The sequence below is a fragment of the Apium graveolens genome, chromosome 2, assembly GCF_009905375.1.
Source record: "Apium graveolens cultivar Ventura chromosome 2, ASM990537v1, whole genome shotgun sequence".
Classification (NCBI taxonomy): domain Eukaryota; kingdom Viridiplantae; phylum Streptophyta; class Magnoliopsida; order Apiales; family Apiaceae; genus Apium; species Apium graveolens.
Genome location: NC_133648.1, coordinates 282,652,993 through 282,673,661, shown reverse-complemented (window position 1 = coordinate 282,673,661; position 20,669 = coordinate 282,652,993). Strand labels below are relative to the sequence as shown.

At 36.1% G+C, this 20,669-nt stretch overlaps 1 pseudogene; it reads right to left on the bottom strand.

The window, feature by feature from the left end:
* Window positions 1-355: 355 nt before the first annotated feature.
* LOC141701520 (thaumatin-like protein 1b) lies at window positions 356-2,304 on the bottom strand (annotated as a pseudogene).
* Between the last annotated feature and the right edge of the window lie 18,365 nt (window positions 2,305-20,669).

Here is a 20,669-nt window from a genome sequence, read left to right as displayed (position 1 = left end):
TGAGCAGGGGACTTGACACCGCGATCAATCTGAAAAGTAAAGATTTAAATATCATATTTGTGGGAAGCAGAGGAAATCGATATCCAATTAGGTGAGTGTGATTGATTAAATGTTGTGTGCTTTCTGGAAAGGGCACAACTCGCACAAATGATTATACATAAGTGTAAACAATGATAAGATGACTGGGAAAGTAACTTTTGATTCAGGGTTCAGTGTTTATGGTAGACTTACTAATGATGCCGATATTGGTTTGAGTAATGAGCTTTTATAAACTCTAACAGCTGCCACTGTCTATGCCATTTGGAGCCGTGATAGTCTGTCTGGCCCCCCAACATTCAGAACCAGTTGCATTTCATTACATCCTGGACATAACACAAACATAATGTCATAACAAACATAAAGATAATAAAAGAATGAAACAATGGAAAATGGACCAATTGAATCATATGCACGAAGGTAAATCAGTGATGTTTTAGTGAATTGTGACTAAAATTCAATGCAAGTTATCCAGTAATCATGTGATACAACAGATTAGATTTATCATATGATGAACAGCATGGCCGATTCAATCTCTGATTATGAATAATTTATAATATAGTTTTTACTTTTATAACATGTGAAGGTAGAATATTTTCTCCCGGAAAGGTATATCTAAGTGTCCTCTTGCTGCAGCTAAAGGATATCGCAATCCAATGGTATTTTGCAGAAACAACTTGAGCATGATATATTCATCAGCAAAACCTGATGCACTGAGATGATACTGGTGGGGTGTATATATTCCAGCTAAGCTTAATAAAATTGAACATAATTGATGAAATAATTAACTGATCTCATGATAATGATTGAAGAGAGCAGTACATTTTTTTAAAGGAAAACGTCACAGCAACAAGTGCTGGAATTTTCTTTCATGAATAAAACACAACAAAATTGTATCAAAGGGAATGGTACAAGTGTAAATACATGATTGAAGAAGACTGGATTTCAGAAATCGAAATAACACTTCCTTCTGATATTTATGTCAGTATATTTGACTGTTAGTTTATCGACAATCCTAGTTAGCATTTTGCAGTTTTAGACTAAGAATGTTGAGATGTTGATCTGTAAAAGCAGATGGATTGAGCTGATGATATTAATAGGTTGCATATAGCATTAAGGTAAGATTTCAACAGTTAAAACTTATATTGTAAAGGGATCACTACTAAAGAACTTCTGAATCGTCCGAATATATGGAAAAGACTATTTATGATAACTCCCAATTATGCTTATCTTAGTTATTACACAATTAATTAATATCAAATGTTAAGGAAACGGGTCAGACTTTGTTTAAGGTATAATGGGTCAGACTTTCAATTTGGCACGACAGAAATACCCGGGGACTACCAATATTGATTGATTAACAAACTAGAGAAACTGGAGCATAACAGCAAGGAAAGTCATGTGAGGAGTTATATGTAAATGTACCTGGTATCATTTGTTTCATTTGGCGTTGGACAGAAGGAAATGAGATAGTTGGCAGCACTGTCACATATGAAAGCGCCGACCTTATTATCATAGACATAACTGTACGCCGTGGGACACGCCTTTTTGAACACGTTAGCGTAGTTTGAAGCCTTACACTTATCAGGTGAACTGTAGTTGCCGGTACAACAATACTGAGGATCACCAAAAGCCACGCAAGCACTCTTACAAGCCACCCCTTCCCCCTGAACTTATCTTTAGCTCGGATGGACACACGCTGTTGACGTCCATACTACACTCTGTCCTTGAATAGTTGAGTCCACCTAATGGGGAGATCATGATCGGCAAGTTATAACCATCAACCATGCTAATGTCAAAGAAATCCCTTCCACCAGAACCATCGATCGAGAACTCAGCTAGAGTTGCTCCCCCTACAGATCTACTGCCCGTACATTCCAGCCTACAGGAACCACAATCGCCCGTGAGGCAAGTGAAGTTTCCAAAAGAGTCTTTGACACATTGAGTCCTACCATAGAACCAACCGGTCCAAGAGGATGGTATATTGATGGTTGTAGTTTCGCCTTTCCGAAGTTTAACTAGTGGTTGGAACATGAGTAGCGGTGTTGGATTTAATGTCAGGCCATACTGTCTGGTTACATCTGTTAAGTAATGTTACTGTTGCGGATGAAACTACTCCTGTAAAATCAAATTATATACACCAGGTTATACACATGATGTATAGAACAGCTTGTAAAGTTGATCAAGTACAAATTTGTTACCTGAAATTAGTAGATGTGGAATCAAGAAAGCCAAAAGGGAGATTGATGAGCAGACTACTCTGGACATTTGGTTTTGTATTAATAATATGTCAGATTTTTCAGTCATACAAAAGAAAGGGACCAAGATTATCCAAAAGATTGTTACAATCATTATGTAATTAGTTCGAATTCTCAGTTGATTATGAATAATTTATCATATATAAAAGTGATGGCTATATTGAGACAAGGTTGAAAACAATCAATACACATGAAGACACTAAGTTGAACTATGTAATAGCAACAATTCAATATTTCAACAGAATACAAATAATATCAAGCTATGATCATTATCCCCGACGTGAAGGGCTATCATTTAGAAATAATAGCTATGATCATTATCCCTGAACTGAAGCTTAGATTCAAATCGCAACTGATCAAACTTCAAGAAAAGCAATTTTAAAAGAACAAGAAGCCCATGATATATAACAAATAGAAGTACTGTGATCATTAAATTAACAATAAAACAAACACACTAAAAGCTTCGAACAACATTATGGTACAAGAAGACTGTAAAGAAATTACCATGGTTGAATCCTACATGATATGCCCTTGGAAAAGTGATTACAAAATCGCCTGGGTTCTGAACTAACCTAAGAATTAAAATCATAATATATTAAAATCATTAATTTCCTTATTAGATTTTGTAGTCTTACTTGCCGAATGTGACATATCAGCGGCTGATTTTGAGGGGAACATGATAGCCCAATTTAGTTTATATAACATAAACTTGATATATAAACATAAGTTCACACAAGCACAAGTTCACTTACAATATTCAATTCAAGCTCACACACTGAGAAACTACATAAAACATATAAAAAGAGATGGAATACCTTGATGTAGAATCGTAAATTAAGCCCAAGCTCTGAATTAGACCCAAATCAAACCAAACTAACCCTGGAAAAAAGATAAACCAATTAATTTGAGAATTTAACCAAAAAAACAAATCACAAAACCCCTAATTCAAATAAAAACCCTAGTTTTCTTTAAAACTTGAACCCGCAGACCCATACGCATCGATTTGTAAAAGTTTAACTCTGAATTGAATAAAATCGACTTTATTATACCCTTAATGTAGAGAATGGCGGAGAGAGAGCAGGAGGGAACTAGATGAGAGAGAGAGAAGGTAGTGAGAGAGAGATCCAGAGGAGAAATAGAGTATATTGACTTTTCGAAATTTTTTAATGTACCGCCTGTTTGACAAAAATTGACGCTTCCCCAAATTTTAGCCAAATTTTAGCCGCCTTGTTCAATTTACCTCATATTTTGTTTTTAACTTTTTTTAAATAAATTATTATCATAATAAATTGTAACTAAATTATTTAAAAATAATGTCACTACCTACAATTTAAAACTCAAACAGCAAATTAATTATATCAAAATTAGTTAAATTTAAAATTAAATAATATGATTAATTTATTTTATATTTTTTTAAAGATAAATTTTTATATATTAATATAATGTTAATTTAATATTTAAAACAAAATAATCATTATTCACTTATTTCAAAAAAGTAACATTTTTAAATTATTACTTAAATATAATGTAAAATTAAATAATTTAAATTCACATATTTTAAATATATCTTATTATTTGTAAAATGATAATATTTTATTCATTAATACCCTATGGTAACACATCTTAAAATATGTTGCAGTGTGTAACATTTTCTATCTATGGTAACATGTTGAAAAGGCTATGGTAACATCAAATGTGCGATGTTGCAGTAGACAAAAATAAGCATAGCTAATGTAACATTAAATTGTAACACTCATGATCAAACTATTGCGATAGGCCATCTATGGCGTAGTGACCCCTGCCCCTGAGCCAGAGTCGGAGATGCCTAAGACTGTTCCTGTCAGTATTGGGGGCAAGTTAGCCCAGGACCGAGACTTTGTGTACTCCCGCATTCCTGAGTTAGGAGCTTTGGTGGATAGACTAGCTAGGTAGTCTAGGCAGAGTGCTTCTGTTATGGATGATGAGTGGCGAGTTCGAGTGAAGATGGTGGAGCAGGTTGCCAGAAGGAGATTGGATGAGGGGCCATCCACTAGTGATGCTGATGCTGAGGCCCGGAGGCTGCATAAGATCATTCGCTGGATGTTGGTTGTGTTGAGAGAGATCCTACATGATTAGACGGGACTGTTGGTTGAGCCCGTAGATTGTTGTTGTTGTTTTCTGCGCCGGTAGGCTTTGGGATACTTGGTCAGATGCCGGGATCCCTTTTTCATTTATCTTGTTGTATTTCAGACCAGTGTAGTAATAGTAGTAGTTGGAAGTTAGGGGTAGATAGGGGGATGTTTTCCAGTTTTTCCTCTGTTTAACCCTGCTATTTATTGTACCTTGTTTCAGAACCTTAAAATCCAGAATATTTCCTATGTAACCCTTGATTTAAATAAATCTATTATCTTGCTTTCCTTTGTGCACCTTGTTTATCTTATAAACTGTTCTCAATGCCATGTTTTAAATACAACCATGTTTTCGTACAACCATGTCTAAAGATCGTAAAACCCTATTCCGTGCCATGATAAAACAACACTGATATGAGAATTATGTAGTAATAGGATTGCATGTGCAAATTGGGTAAAACTTAAAACCCACAAAAGAGATTTCATAAAAAATTGTTGTTATATATGCCATGTTATCGTATTGCTAAGTAATTGCTCAATCAGGTTTGTAAGAAATGGCCAACTCACCAGATCACCAAGAAGAAGAAATTCCCACCCAAGACCCAGAAATAAACCCAGAAACCACTTTGATGAGCAGACTTGCTCAGCTTTTGCAACAACCTGTGCCCCAAAAGTTGGAAATTTCAAGCACTTTCAATCTGTTCACCCTCCAGAGTTCTTAGGTTTGCCAGATCCGATTAAAGCACAGTCGTGGTTGAGAGAGATGGAAAAAGCCTTTGAGCTAGCCGAAGTTAAGGACGATAAGAAAGCTCAGTACGCAAGTTATTACTTGGGGGATGAAGCAAGTTTCTGGTGGGAGTCTTCTAAGGCGTTGTTGGAAGGCAAAGACTTATCTTGGGAGAAGTTTACTGAGATGTTTTTGGAAAAATATTTGCCAAGTTATATGCAAGATCAGTTGGAGATGAAATTTTTGGATCTTAGACAGGAGGAAATGTCGGTAGCAGAATATGAGGTGAAGTTTTCGGAGTTGGCAAGGTTCGTGCCAGAATACGTGAATACTGAAGCAAAGAAGGCTAAGAGGTTCCAGCAGGGACTTAAGCCGTGGATTAGGAGTCAAATAGCGATGTTGGAGATGAAGAACTATGCTGCTTTGGTTCAAAAGGCAATGATAGTAGAAGGTGAGCGGGAAGCTGCTCGAAGAGAAAATGAAGCAAGAAAGAGGAAGTTTGAAAGCTCTGAGCAAGAGCAAGGAAGTTTCAAGTTCAGAGGAAAGTTTGGAAAGAATGGTGGAGGTCAGAACAAAAAGTTTCAGAAGTTTAGACCCGGGAATGGAACTCAGAAGAACCGTTTCCAGAAAGCTGGACGACCGGGAAAGGATAGCAGGCCCCAGATGCAAGAATGCAGGAACTGTGGAAAGAGACACCCGGGGAGGTGTAATAAGCTGGATATAACATGTTTTAAGTGCAACCAGAAGGGGCATTATTCTTCAGAATGTTCAAATGAAATAAGGAAGCCTGATTTGGCTTGTTTCAAGTGTGGCAAGGTAGGCCATATGGCTAGAAATTGCAAGGAGCCTGTGCAGAAGGCTAATGTTCTCAAAATTGCTGGACCGCCATCTCTCCCAGCACCATCAGCTCAACCCAGAGCTAGGACCTTTAACATGTCAATGAAAGATGCGGTGCAAGATGTGGACGTGGTAGCAGGTATGCTTGTTATAAACTCAGTAGAAGTAAAAGTTTTGATGGATTCTGGAGCAACCAGATCTTTTATTTCTGAAAGCATTCTTGATAAGTTAAATTATGTTGCGTACCCTCTAGAGCCTAATTTGATTATAGAGGTAGCAAATCAAGAGAAAGTTGTTGTTAATAAGATTTGTCCCGATTGTGATGTGTCTATAGAAGGTCGGCACTTTTCTGCTGACTTAATTCCTTTTAAGTTAGGAGAATTTGAGGTTATTCTAGGAATGGATTGGTTGTCAAATCATGAGGCGCAAATAGAGTGTAAAAGTAAGAAAGTGAAGTTAAAAACCAAGGATGGTGAGGAAGTGATATTTAAAGGAAAGAGGCAAGAGAAGAAATTTCTAACGGTTATTGAGGCGAGAAGAGTAATGCGTCAAAGATGTGAAGTTTATTTGGCTCATGTCGTGGATGTGGAGAAAGAATCTGTAAGGATCGACGATATTCCGGTAGTAAGAGATTTTCCGGATGTGTTTCCTGATGAATTGCCTGGACTACCTCCAGACAGAGAGATCGAGTTTACGATTGAATTGGCTCCTGGTACGGAACCAGTGTCGAAAGCTCCCTATCGCATGGCGCCGGTTGAAATGAAGGAATTGGCAGCCCAGTTGCAAGAATTATTGGACAAAGGAGTAATCCGACCGAGTGTATCCCCGTGGGGCGCACCGGTGTTGTTTGTAAAGAAGAAGGATGGAAGTATGCGATTGTGTATCGATTACCGTGAACTGAATAAGTTGACGATCAAGAATAAGTACCCTCTACCGCAGATCGATGACTTGTTTGACCAATTGAAAGGAGCTTCGTGTTTCTCAAAGATTGATTTAAGATCTGGGTATCATCAACTAAAGATCAAAGCGGAAGATATACCCAAGACAGCGTTCCGAACAAGATACAGACATTATGAGTTTTTGGTGATGGCATTTGGCTTGACGAATGCGCCAACTGCATTTATGGATCTTATGAACAGAGTGTTCAAGCAGTATTTGGACAAGTTCGTGATTGTGTTTATTGATGATATACTTATTTATTCCAAAACAGAGGAAGATCATAAGGAGCAATTGAGGATTTCCTTGGAAATTCTGCGAAAAGAGAAGCTGTATGCAAAGTTTTCAAAGTGTGAATTTTGGCTAAAAGAAGTGCAATTTCTTGGTCATGTAGTTAATAAAGAAGGAATTAAAGTGGACCCAACTAAGATAGAAGCTGTAATGAATTGGGAAAGACCCAAGACTCCGACGGAAGTCAGAAGTTTTCTGGGATTAGCCGGGTACTATAGAAGATTTATGCAAGATTTCTCAAAGATCGCAGTTCCATTGACAAAATTGACGAGGAAGAATGAGAAGTTTGTTTGGACAGAAAAGTGTGAGGAAAGTTTCCAAGAGTTAAAGAAGAGATTGGTAACCGCCCCGGTGTTGGTATTACCAGATGATAAAGGTGAATTTGTGATATTCAGTGATGCTTCCTATAAAGGACTTGGATGCATGTTAATGCAACACGGGAAGGTAATAGCATACGCGTCAAGGCAACTCAAACCACACGAGCAAAAGTATCCAACGCACGATTTGGAATTGGCAGCAATAGTGTTTGCCCTTAAGATTTGGAGGCATTATTTGTACGGGGAAAAGTGCGAGATTTATACGGACCATAAGAGCTTAAAGTATATCTTTACTCAGAAAGAACTGAATATGCGACAAAGAAGGTGGTTGGAATTGATCAAAGATTATGATTGCGCGATAAACTATCATCCTGGAAAGGTAAATGTGGTAGCCGATGCTTTAAGTCGAAAGGAAAAGTTGAATATGTTAACGTCATCAGAAGAATTAATCAAGGACTTTGAAAAGATGGAAATAGTGGTGTAGACTCCAGAATGTGGAGGTGAAGCCATTTATGCAATGCTGTTTCAACCTGAAATTTTGGAAAAGATTAGATGCTGTCAAGAGCAAGTGATGAATCGCGAAAGGAATAAGTTGACGGGAGAAGAAATTAAAGCTCAAAAGGATGGAAAAGGGATATACCGTGTTAACTCACGTATTTGGATACCTGATATTGTGGAACTAAAGCACGAGATTTTGCAAGAAGCGCATAACTCGAGATTTTCAATTCACCCTGGAAGTACGAAGATGTACCAGGATTTGAAAGGAAATTTTTGGTGGCCAAACATGAAAAAGGAAATTACGGAATGGATAAGCAAATATTACACGTGCCAAAGAGTTAAAGCGGAACATCAAAGGCCAAGTGGATTGCTTCAGCCACTGGACATACCTGAATGGAAATGGGAACATATCGCAATGGATTTCGTGGTAGGATTACCTAAAACCAAGTCTAATCATGATGCGATTTGGGTGGTAATTGATCGACTGACAAAGTCAGCACATTTCTTGCCGATAAACGAAAGGTTTTCATTAGAGAAGTTGGTCAAAATGTATCTGGATGAAATCGTGATGCGTCACGGAGTTCCTGTATCTATCGTGTCTGATAGAGATCCAAGGTTTAATTCGAGATTTTGGCGACAATTCCACGATCATTTGGGAATGAAATTGAAAATGAGTACGGCATATCATCCGCAGACAGACGGACAAAGTGAAAGGACAATTCAGACAATTGAGGATATGTTGCGAACCTGCGCAATAGATTTCAAAGGAAATTGGGACGATCATTTGCCCTTAGTTGAGTTTTCCTACAACAACAGTTATCATGCAAGTATTGGCATGCCGCCTTATGAAGCGTTGTATGGAAGAAAGTGTAGATCCCCTACTTATTGGGACGAAGTTGGTGAGCGCAAGTTAATTGGCCCTGAGCTAGTGCAGCAAACAAAGGAAAAAGTTGAAATGATACGAAAGAGACTAATTGCAGCTCAAGACCGACAGACAAAGTACGCGAATCAAGAGCGGAAATATGTGCAATTCAAAACTGGAGACAAGGTCTTGTTGAAGATATCTCCTTGGAAAGGTTTAACTCGATTTGGAAAGAAAGGAAAGCTAAGTCCAAGGTACATTGGACCATTTGAAGTATTGCGACAAGTTGGGAAAGTGGCGTATGAATTAGCGCTACCGCCACAAATGCAACATCTGCACAATGTATTTCATGTATCTCTCCTGAAGAAGTATAATGCTGATGTGAGCCATGTGATCGAGTTGGAACCAGTAGAAATCCAACCAGATTTGCCCTATGTGGAACAACTAGTGCGAATTTTGGATCGAAAAGAAAGGACGCTTAGAAATAAAGTTGTACCTCTAGTTAAAGTGTTGTAGAGAAATCCACTAGTCGAGGAATCGACCTGGGAATTAGAAAGTGAAATGAAAGAAAAGTATCCTCATCTATTTGCTTAGATTAGATTCTGGGGACAGAATCCTTTTAAGGAGGGTAGATTGTAACGACCGAGAATTTTGCGTCGTAATTAAGAAAGTAAAGTATGTGTTATGTGATGAGATTATGTGATTAAGTGGTGATTATTTGTCTTATCTGTATACTAGAGTTAAGGAGCGTGGATAAAAACGTTCCAATTTAAAGAGTCAGCTTAAAAGTCAAGCTGTGGTTTCGGGCCGTCAGGTAGAACGGAACCCTTCCTAGTATGAAAATTTAATAATATAAAATGTGAATTATATGTGAAGTAAATGAATGAAGTATTTCGTCTTAAGAGGCGTGTTGATTGGCAAAGGTAATGAAGCGTATTCGAAACGCTGAGCGTCGGGCCGTCAGGCTGAACGTGACCCGGTACACGTAAAAAGAGAATAAAGATTAAAGAGGGATAGATTCTATGATCAGACCTGAGTCATTATGTGACTATATGTGTGTGATTTCTTGACTGTGTGCATGATTATATGTTCTGTATAGGAATTATGTGATTTACATAAGGGTTTATTTAACCTTCGTGCATTTTTATAAAATCATCTGAGATGGATAAAAACATGGGATTCGTTCTGTTATCTTCGTAGAGGTCTTAGAGACTTTTTAAAAATGATAAGTGAATTTAATTGTGGGTCTTTGCATTTTTAAATTGATTTTATGTGGAAAAGGTATTTATTAAAGCGAGTTTGCGAAATTCATATAAAATCAACCGCTCGCTCAAATTCTTATTATGAGTAATGGATGAAAAGCTAATTTCGAGACCTACGTGTTAAAATTGTCATTTTCAATAATTCTCGACTTTTCGAGAGAGAAATATTTTTATTTTGAATTTTGTTACATTTGAGTAAAAAGAGAAACAAAATGCAAATTAAAAAGGGAGTTATTAGATTACCATTTTGCCCTTGTGTTGGTGGAGTATAAATTACTCCTTCCTCCCCATTTTCTTCTTTCTTTTCCGTGCACTCACTCTTTTCTCTCCTCTTTTTCTTTCACTCTCTCTCTCACTCGAACAACTCTCTCTCGGCTCTCTCTTCAATTTCTCTCGGTATACCTCCTTTTTCCTTGATCAAACTTATCAATCATCCTTAATTCTTCATGATAAACACTTATGTGTAGGTAGAAGTATGTGCATGTGTGTATTGATGCTTGCATGCCGAAGTGTGTGTATTTTGGGTTCGGTTTCAAGCCAAGAACTGAGGGCTTGCTTGATTAGTTCGTATCCTATGATTATTGTGCTGAAATCAGTTTGCATGTGGTGTTGATGCATTTCTTTTGAGAAATCGGGGGTTTCGTGGTTGGACACCCTCGAATGAGGGCACCACCGTGAAGCCACCGCCATCGGTGATGAACTCCGATGAACCGGTGGTGAGTTATGATGTTAAAAGCTGAGCTCTAGAACCTTAAGATCACTTATTTATGTTTGCATGTGGTGTTTTGATTAAAAGGCCGAATGGCCCTTAATATTTTAAGGAAATCAAGTTGATTATATTGAAATCCATGAGTCATTGATTTGATGTTGAAATATAGGTGGATTTGTGATTCAAGAATTAAGAATATCAAGTTGCATGATTGTTTTTGAAAAAAAGGCCGAATGGTTTTAATCTTTAAGGTTGTTTGATTTGAATTAACTTGTTTAAAATGATGAGGGATTGTTATTAGATTAAAAAGGAATGAAAATATTGTTGCATGCTAAGTTTAGGTTCGAATTTTTGTGTTAATAAGAAAGGAAATTGATTTTTGTTGGATAATCTTGGTAAACACTAAGTATAAATGGACTAAAAGTGATTGCATGTTAGTTTTAAAAAGGATCAAGATGTGCATGTCAATGATTTGTCCTTGGGATGTGAATTTGAGTTATTGCCGAATGAAATTGAGTTAAAATAGATTAATTTGATGAATGAATGGATGTATGTTGTAATTTAGATAAAAATCAATTGTGTTAAGGAACTTAGTTGGCTTACGTGATAAAGATAAAGTGTTTGATATTGTGCTAAGTTAATATTGAATTGTATGTGAGCATGTATGTATGTTTTGGTTTGAATGGTTGTTGATCAAGAAAATGGTGCTAGTTTAAATGTGGAATCATGTTAGAACTAAAGTTGTTTGGTGTAATTTTGAGAAATTTGATTGTATATGTATAATTATGGTTCGGATTTCTATGATTAAAAGAAAGGAGTGTGGTTCTTTAAAGGTTGTTAATTGAGATACGTGTTTATGTGAATTAAAGTGAGTATTTGATTGATTTTATGGTGGGTATGTGCAATAAGGCCGAATAGGCCATAAGAAATAAAGGTCAAAACTTGATTTTGGTAATTGAAAGAATGATTGAGTGTTATAGGTGAAAATCTTTGATTTTGCTTGATGTTTTGATTCGAATTAAGGAATAAAAGAAAAGGGAATTAAGTCGATTGATAAAAGTGATAGTATGCACGTAAATGTTTGGTTGTAAATGTGTCTAGTACTCGTAAAAGAGTAGTGTTAGTGTGATTTGAGAAATAGCCTAGGTCAAGCGAGTACGCTTTGATTGCTAGGTATATAAGGATATAAAAACTACGAGAAAGAATTGTGCTATGTGCTATGTGCTGTGTGCTTATTTGTATAAGCTATACTCGTATAGTTTGAGTCAAGAATATAATCGAATTATCGTATAGAGTGATCGTTCCGGGAACGAGAGTTGGAAATCTAATTAAGATTTCTGGTTTTATTGTAGATTCGGAGCGTGAGGGCATTCGGGCTAGGAAAGGGAAAAGTATATTAGGTAGCAGTAGTTCAACCCTCAGGAAAGCAATTTCAGGCAAGTAACTCTGATTACTTGTGTAAATGATTATAAAGGAAATGTTGTTCATACCATGTAGAGTATTGAACTGTTAAAGTATGAAACCCTTGCTTTATGAAACCCTGATATTGATTTGAAGTACCCTTTGTTCTTGATAACCTGTTATTGATAATCCTATTGATTTCACCCGTTGATAATCTGCCTTTCTGTTCAAGTTTCCTATAATGCCATGATCATATTGAACCTTTAATTATCTTGGTTAACTCTGTTTAATGATACCCTGTTTCTCTTGATCGCCCTAATGATCCCTAAGTTATTTCTGATCCTTCAAATTTAGTACCTTATTACCCTTGATACAGAATTCTTGAGAATTGTTCCTTGCGTATCTTTGATTCACTCCCTGAACTTTGTTTCTTTAAAAATCTGGATTAAGAATGAGTTTCGACTTGAAAGAGTCCGAATGATTTCAAAGGCTTGGTAATGATAAAATGAATTTTAGAAAACCTATTGTTTTCCCACTCAAGGTTTTCCAAATGAATTCCTGATGGATTGGATTGAGACGTAAGAGGCTAGTGGGACTAGTCCAATTTAAGGCTGAAATTATGCCGAATGGTACCTTAAAGACCGGAATGGAGGTCGATACGGGCTGATCACCCGTATATAATGAAATGGAAAGATAAGTGATCCAATCAAGGGTTCTAAATGATTATTTAAGAAAAGGAACTGAAATTTTTATTTAGTAAATTGATTTTTGGAAATGAAAATGGTTTATACTGTTTTGAAAAGAGTTGATTATGTTATTGTGGAGCTTAGAGCTCAGAACCCTGATTCCTGAAATTGTTGATCATATGAATGATTCTATATCTTGAAATACTGTTGCTTTCCTCTACCGAAAGATCTATTTTGATCCTATAATGATTTGTGTTGAATGTCGGCTTTCATCCTGTTTTGAGCCTTGTTTCTTGAAAGCCCAGTTATTCTTCAGATACCTTTCCTTATCTCAAAGAAAGCAAAAAAAAAAAATGAATATACGGAAATCTGCCACCTAGTTTAGCTAAAATAGAATGCCCTAGTTTGTTCAAAGCATATTGAGAATTGTTATTGTAGAACTGCTATTTAGTTACTTGCTGAGTTTTATACTCATTGTTTTGTCTTAATCTAACCATGGCAGTTAAGCAAGAAGATGGCCAGGCTTAGGCGCACTGCTTGTAAGAGCGTACCTGGTGGTCCCTACCGTGTTGAGGGCTTCCAGTTGCCAGAGCAGGTAGTACAGGTTATGAGTGAGCTCGCGCCTAGTAAAGAGGTGTTTAAAGATACAATGGGTTATCTGTCGGTTCCCAGCCGGAATCGATATTGATTATTTAATAATATTTTGGGTTTGTAAGTTATATTTGGTGATTGGTAGTTGTAATCTTGTCTCTTACTTTATCCTGTTGATCCTGTTAGTAGTTAATCGGGGTTTATGCATATTTAATTAGTAGATTAGAGGTGTGTGAGTCCTCATTTCCTAACCCCGAGATTGAGGTCGTCACACCAAGAGCATCTGGTATGTAAGCTTAAGAGGTCTATTTATGGACTTAAACAAGCTTCTAGAGACTGGAATATTCGTTTTGATCAGGCAGTCCAGTCATATGGATTTGATCAAAGTCCAAGCGAATCGTGCGTGTATAAGAGAAGTGAAGGTAATGCAGTGGTTTTTCTACTAGTATATGTAGATGATATTTTACTCATTGGAAACAATGTTGAGATGTTGTCATCAGTAAAGGCATGGTTGTTCAAACAATTTGACATGAAGGACTTAGGTGAAGCGGCATACATCCTTGGGATCAAAGTTATAAGGGATCGCAAGAAAATGATGTTGGCTTTATCTCAAGAGCCCTACATTGATGAAGTATTAGCTCGTTTTAACATGCAGAACTCCAAGAAAGGTTTTCTACCTTTTAAGCATGGAGTTGCTCTATCTAAGAAGCAGTGTCCTTCGACACCTAAGGATATAGAGAGCATGAAAGCAGTTCCTTATGCTTCAGCATGTGGAAGCTTAATGTATGCTATGTTATGTACGAGGCCTGACGCCTGCTTTGCTGTAGGCATGGTTAGTAGATATCAGTCGAACCCAGGTCAGGAACATTGAAGTGCAGTAAAAACTATACTCAAGTACCTGTGAAGGACTAAGGAGTATATGTTAATTTACAAGGCCTCAGATCTATTTCCTTTGGGATATACTGATTCAGATTTCCAATCAGATAGGGATAAGAGGAAATCAACCTCGGGATATGTTTTTACTTTGGGAGGTGGAGCCGTTATATGGAGGAGTGTAAAGCAGAAATGCATTGCAGACTCCACCATGGAGGCCGAGTACGTGGCGGCCTCTGAGGCTGCCAAGGAGGCTGTATGGTTCAGTAACTTCCTTTTGGACTTAGATGTGGTACCTAATTTGCCTAGGAGCTTGACGGTGTATTGTGATAACACTGGTGCTGTGGCAAATTCAAAGGAACCGCGAGACCACAAAGCAGCTAAACATATTGAACGTAAGTATCATCTCATACGAGGAATCGTAAAGCGATGGGATATAGTTGTGGCTCACATATCATCAGAAGACAACCGAGCAGATCCTTTCACAAAGAGCTTGCCAACCAAGGTTTTTGACAAGCATGTGGAAGCGATAGGAGTCAGATGGATGGACACATAGATTTTTATATAATAGTGGATTAAATAAACACTGATGTACACATAGAATATTTTGAGTATAAGTGGGAGATTGTTAGTGTATACTGAATATATTTATTTAAAGTATGTACATTTATTTCTGGCCAGTTTATTTGAGAATCATTTGAATGTTTACATGTTGTCTAATATTATATATTGTGAACAATCTAGTATCAAATGGGATACATAATATTAGATTGTTAAATACGGTTATATAATATAATAAGGTTTACAGCACAGGTGGTGTTGGACAATCCACTGGTATGGCTGTAGTATTATTTAGATTAGTTTATATTGACTAATGAATAATACTAGTATACTTTGTGTATATTGAACAGGATCAAATTTAGAATTGTTCCCTTAATACTGATTAAGAAGGAGAACTAAGATTATATGTTATTATTAATGCTTAGGTTTTTAATCCGGAAATAGTAATTGACACGTGTATATTATTTACATGCTTTGATTTATATATGAAATAATTCTTTTGAATTATATCATTATATTTTGGGTGATGGAATTATATATATGGTGGATATTATTTATTGAAGGAATCTATGTCCTGATAATATTCGGGTTAATGATGTCTCCTTGAAAGCTCAAAAAGATTTAATTATGTGAAACCCTGCAGGTGGAATTTATTCTGGCATAATTAAATAAAGGTTGAGTGGAAGATCAAGGATAAAAGATATTAATTAAATAAATTATCAGTAATTTATTTAATTAATGGACATATGATAGTTTAAACATGGGGAATTTAATAAGCAAATAATATTGGAACCGAATTAATTAAATTACGGTATTAGGAAAGGTAGTGCAAATATTAATTCTTTAGTGGATTGAATTAATATTTAATTACATTGGGCTAGGCTCAAGATGTAATTAGAAGGCCCAACCTAATTATCCATGGTCCCTATTGTAGCCTATATATATTCTTATTCTCTTCTTGCTTGGAATTGTGTGAAAACATATTGTAGCCACCAAGGAGCAAGAAGAGAGGATAACTTGAGAAGACGGAGGCCACACTTCGCTCAAGGGAATTTGGGAATACAATAGAAGAGCGTGGAATCAATCATTAACAAGGAAATCCACTTTTCGTAATCTTTATCGTAAAACGTAGTAACACCCTAAGTCCGTGGTTCCCAACAGTAAGGAACAAAGCTAGATTGGTTGCTAAGGGATACTGTCAACAAGAAGGAATAGATTTTGATGAAACTTTTTCCCCTGTTGCAAGACTTGAATTCATCAGAATTTTCTTAGCCTATGCAGCCCATGCCAATTTCAAAGTCTATCAAATGGATGTCAAAAGTGCTTTTCTAAATGGAGATTTGGAGGAGGAAGTCTATGTCAGTCAGCCTCCTGGTTTTGAAGACCCAAATTTCCAGAATATGTCTACTATCTTTTGAAAGCACTTTATGGATTGAAGCAAGCACCTAGAGCCTGGTATGATACTTTATCAACATTTCTCTTAGAAAATCACTTCACTAGAGGTACTGTTGACAAAACCTTATTCTTTAGAAATGTTAATAGCTCTGGTATACTTGTTCAAACTTATGTAGATGGTATTATATTTGGCTCTACAGATGAAAAACTTTGTAAAAAGTTTTCCAAATTGATGCAAAGTAAATATGAAATGAGCATGCTGGGATAACTAACTTACTTTCTTGGTTTACAAGTTAAGCAAGTTAGTGATGGAATATTCATTAGTCAAACCAAATATAATGTTTAATAGCTATTAGGCTAAATATAATGTTTGCTACCTGTCCCTCTGCTAGATTTCAGGCTGATCCTAGAGAATCTCATTTAATAGCTATTAAGAGAATTTTCAAATATCTCAAGGGAACACCAAAACTTGGCATTTGGTACCCTGGAGATTCTGGCTTTGATCAAACTGGTTATTTAGATGTAGATTATGCAGGTTATAAAATTGATAGAAAAAGTACTACATGAACCTGTCAATTTCTAGAAAACAAGCTAGTATCCTGGTTCAGTAAAAAGCAAAATTCAGTTTCCACATCTAGAGCTGAAGCTGAATATATTGCTTCTGGTAGTTGCTGTGCACAAATTTTATGGATTAAAAATCAACTGTTAGACTATGGTCTACAAGTGAATAAGATTCCTATTTTCCGTGACAACACAAGTGCTATTGCCATCACTGAGAATCCAGTACAACATTCAAGGACAAAGAACATTGACATCAAGTACCACTTCATTAGAGAGAATGTTATGAATAGTACTGTGGCACTTCATTTTGTTCCAAGTGAAAAGCAACTTCCAGACATCTTTACCAAACCACTTGAAGAATCCACCTTCAATAGGTTGGTAAGTGAGTTAGGTATGCTTAATTACTCCTAATCTACTTTGATGTCTAAGCAAATTGAACTACAGCCAAAATAATATTTGATATTTCTTGTCAGTAATGTAAATTTTGGCTAAGTCAAAATTTTTATCTCGATGGATGTTCATTATCCGTTGAAAATAAATATCCGTTGAACTTTATTATTCGTAGAAGTATCAATTATTACTCTGGGTAATTTTGTCATCATCCGTCGAATTGTACTCTGTGACGGCCTCAACCCCGGGGTCAGGAGTTGACGTCACTAAACACAATAACTAGAAATATAAACAACAATATTATTATTAATATATACTAACTCGACCCTGAACCAAGATCCGATCCAGGTTCAAGTATGATCCAGGCTACACATTATTACAAACCATTTATTCAAAAGTCTGACACAAACTGATTTATTCAGCAACTCAACAGACCACACGTGGTCTGATACTAACCACCTCTGAGGAGTCGGGTCCAGAAGGGAAGGAGACACGGTTCTTCCAAGGTCTGATAGTTCTTCTAGGCATCTGCAATATATATATATAACATGTTGCAAAGGTGAGCATAATCGCTCAGCAGTACCGACATATAAATATCAAGATAAAAACAGTAATGTAACAGTTATAGGAACAGAACTATAATCAACCTGAAATCCGTAATCTATAAGTCATTTCGAACAACAGTATATAAAGGAAAGCTGAGATAACTGGATATCACTGACTAACATGCTCTTAACAAAATAAACGTAGTTGTGTGCTGCATAAGTACCAGAGTCCAATTTTAGCATGCTATTCACATTTAGAAATTCACTGTATCAATTACTCATATCTTTACGGGAATCACAAAGCTAAATCAGATACGTAACGGATATGTGAAGACAGCTGATCAGGTCATCAACACCAGACGACTATAACTGCCATCCCATTTACCTGTTCCGGAACTCAGAGACTAGCTATGCCTCTAACCTGTTGGACTAATCGGTTATAAATTTGCGCGCAACCGAATTAGCCTCTTACGCCATCTCAATAGGCCTACTTTGGCCCATATGTATCCCATATCTGATTGTTATATCCAGTTTTCAAAAATCACTTGTATCTATCTCGTTTCAAAACCATTCATTTTAACAGCACACGAAAAACTGGTTCACAAATCATTTTCGTTCGAGATAGGTACCTTTCGAAGTTACAATTCCCCAAAAGAGGTTTTAAAATAATGATTTATAACTACAGGGGATATGTAACTTAAAACATTTCTGTTCCGTTACGAGATTAAAATAACAATTTATTCATACATACTGAACCATAAAAGAATGGTCAGGGGTACTTGCCTTGCAACGCTTTCAGAAACTCTAAGTAGCTATTATACTGACTTCGGTCCTTGCGAGACTTGATTGAGATCTACAATAATAGAATACCTTAATCAATTTTACCGACATGCTTGATATCCTCAATCCTAATTAACTCCATTCGATAACCCAACTCGTATTATATATAATCACGTAATCTCAAAGCCCGTATTCAAATAAGGATAAAATGTTTAATATAATAAAGTATGTTTCTCGTATTTAAAATAAATTTTTTTAGAAAAATTTTGGCAGCAACTTTACCATTTTTTTGTGAATTGTCTGGTAATTGGAATTGATGTTTGGATGTTTATATGTGATATTATTTGAGTATTTAAAATAATATATGTCCAGAATAAAATTTAGATAATTGTGATATTTTTCTGGTAATTTTTGTATTGTTAGATGATTTTATATTGAGTTATGAATTATTAATTATTTTCTGAATAATTACCAAAATTATTTTATAAAGCCGGGAATCGTCCAACTTCAACCGTTTTTTCGTTTATACAACCCGAAACTCTTCCGAAAACTCCTTCCTAACCTAATCTGGTAATTCCGGACATTTTTCGTGTTTTGACTTTTTCGATCCGGATTACGGTTTGACCCGTGCGTGGCCCGGCGCAATATTTTCGATACGATAGTTATTTCGGTAATCAACAAAAACCCGTATTCTCGAGAGACAGGATATTTTTACGTTATTTTCGTATATAGTGTTTTATAAAAAGCTCGGTTTTGATAATTATCCAATTCTGGTATTGAATTGTATCGTTTTTATAGTTACTTAGCGGCTAAACAACTAATTTAACGATCCAAAACGATCCAGAACGATCCAATATTCCATAAATATAAATAGCCTATTTCTTATTTCGTTTATTCCGTTTATTCATTTGCAACCAGTTAAAATACCGTAAATGCAGAGAAAACCCGAGAAAACCGATACGTTCCCGAGAATCAAACACAAGAACGAAGGCGTTATCGAACTCCGATTCGGGCGTGCAGCATATCAAAACGAAGCTCTCGAAATCTTCTTTCTGAATCAATCATCAGTTTCTGCCCAGAAATTATGGTAATTTTCTTAATTATTTATTTATATTCAAATTATTTAATAATTAAATTATGAATTTTTGTTCTTGATGTCATTGATGTCATTTGATGCTTCCATGTTGTTAAGCATGTTTTTCTGGTCGATTTGGTATATTATACTTCAAAAATAGAGTGCAATATCATATAGAAATTAAGGTTTGATTTTCTGAAAATTTCTTGAATATGTGTTCTTGGTGTTTTGGAGAATTCTGAAAATCAAAGCCAATTTTGAAGGTGTTATTGAACACCAAATCACAAGTATGAATATCCGTTTTGAAGCTCTCAACATCCTCTTTCCTATTTGCTCATCAAAATTATTAGAGGATTAGTAAATTATAAAATCGATTTTTAGGGTTCTTATTCGGATTTAGGGGTTTTTAATTTGCTGATTGTTTGCTTGTATAATTGATTGTGTTAGATTATACGTGTTACAAGCTTCGTTTTAAGATATTAATCGTTGAATTTGGTTCAGCTTTCTGTTGTATCGACCTCGCCGGAATCACGAACGTGATGTTCGGGTTTTTGATCAGAAATCACAGACAACCGATCGTTGGTTGTGTTTGTGACTGTTTCTGGACTCTAGAGATGATTTAGGGTAATTTCGGATGAAAAACCGGGAAGAATAACCCCATTTTGACCCCAGAGGGAGACGCCGGGGCGGCGGGCGGTGGCCGGATTATTTTTCGGTCATCTTCTTCGTTTTTCGGTGGGAGTTCTTGTTGACCCGTTTCCCCGACCCGTTGACCCGACTGTCTGACCCGGGTTTGATCTGAAAAATCCAAAACCTGAAATCCTGAAAGTGTTTCTGAGTTTTCTTTTTTTATTTTAAATCAAAATTCATTTTTTAAATCATTTTTAATTTTCAAAACTCCTTATTTAATTATTCCGAAAATTATTTTAATTACTAAATAAATCTTAATTATTTAATTAATTAATTTTAG